This window comes from Mus musculus, chromosome 17 (assembly GCF_000001635.26).
Source record: "Mus musculus strain C57BL/6J chromosome 17, GRCm38.p6 C57BL/6J".
Taxonomy (NCBI): Eukaryota; Metazoa; Chordata; class Mammalia; order Rodentia; family Muridae; genus Mus; species Mus musculus.
This window is the reverse complement of record NC_000083.6, coordinates 59,040,608-59,042,211: the sequence shown is the minus strand read 5'-3', so window position 1 is coordinate 59,042,211 and position 1,604 is coordinate 59,040,608.

Genomic DNA, 1,604 nt, shown 5'->3' with positions numbered 1-1,604 from the left:
TGAAGGAAAAGATAAGGTTTGGCTCCGTCCTTATGCTGGGGACGAGTTCCATGGGACTCAATAATTAACCTACAGTTTTTTGCCCTCCTCAAATCTCCTGATGACTTGCTCTCTTATTTTACTAATGTTTAGATGGTTTTTTTCCCAAGTTTTTCATTTACATTCTTAAACGGTAGAGACAATAATAATTTCAACTACATAGGGTACTTCTGTTTTTTTAATTGGGTATTTTCTTACTTACATTTCAAATGTTATCCCCTTTGTCAGTTTCCCCACCCAGAAACCTCCTATCCCATCCTCCCTAACCCTGCTTCTATGAGGGTGTTTCCCACCCACCCACCCACTCCCTCCTCCCCGCCTGGCATTCCCCTACACTGGGGCATCAAGCCTTCACAAGACCGAGGGCTGCTCCTCCCATTGATGCCCATCAAGGCCATCCTCTACTACATATGCAGTTGGAGCTTATAGCAAGAACAGCAGTATCAACCAACCAGACACCCCCCCCAAAGCTCCCAAAAACTAAAACACAGGATACTTCTTAAAAAGCACAGAATGTGGGTTTCCAGAAAGACTCGCCAAAATTTAATTACACAACAAACAAATGTAAGGGGTAGGTCAATCAAGTACTTAGCACATGATTCTTGGAGAAAATAGAATACCATTATATATATTCTCTCTCTCTCTCTCTCTCTCTCTCTCTCTCTCTCGACAGAGTGTCATGTATCCCAGGCTGTCCTGGAACCAACTGTGGGCTAACATTTCTGATTCTCTTGCTCTCACCCCCCAAGTCCCAGGATTACAAATATGTACCAACTAGCCCATTATATCTGGTAATGGGTAACCCATTATATCAAACCGCAGCTTCCTATATTCTGGGCAAGCAAGCATTCTACCAACCAGGCCACATCTCCAGTCAAACTTGTTTTCTTCCTAAAAAGAAATACAAGTCCCTGGAAAGCTGGTGTTCTGAACACATGATTGCGTTTAACAATAATTTGCATCTGCTTCCTTCCTGCGGCAGAAAATATCAAGTAGGATTTCAATGAGGTCTGTCCACAGCACTAAATAAGCCTTTCACTTTGGTCTCTTCTTACTACAGTCTTTCTTGGAGCTCAGTTCCTTCATGTGAGCAATAATGCCATTAAACTGTGCAACTTCAGAGTTCTATTCTGATTTTAATTGTTCTTAGTTCTTTATAAATGAAATAAACACATTGACAGCAGAACTCAACCTACAATCTATTAAAACCACAGGTTTGATATCTAAGTGATACACGAATATTCAAAAATGAAAATTTCGTTAAGTTGCATGCAAGTTATTAAAACCCATACATAATTAATTATCAAAGTCCTAGCAACACAAAATAGGTTTTGATGCCATCCTCAAAAAGTCTTCCTTGCTGCTGGTAAAATGAACAAAATCATAAAAAATGAAATAGAAATAGGAATGGAAATAAAATTGTCTTTCTCATCAGGGTTCCGGAGAATGAAGAAGAGGAGGAGGAACAGAAACTGTATTTTATGCAACAAATTGTAACTAATGACTTTTTTATTTACTCCAATAAATGTCAAGAGCAACTTAAATGTTCTAAAAATGGTTACCCT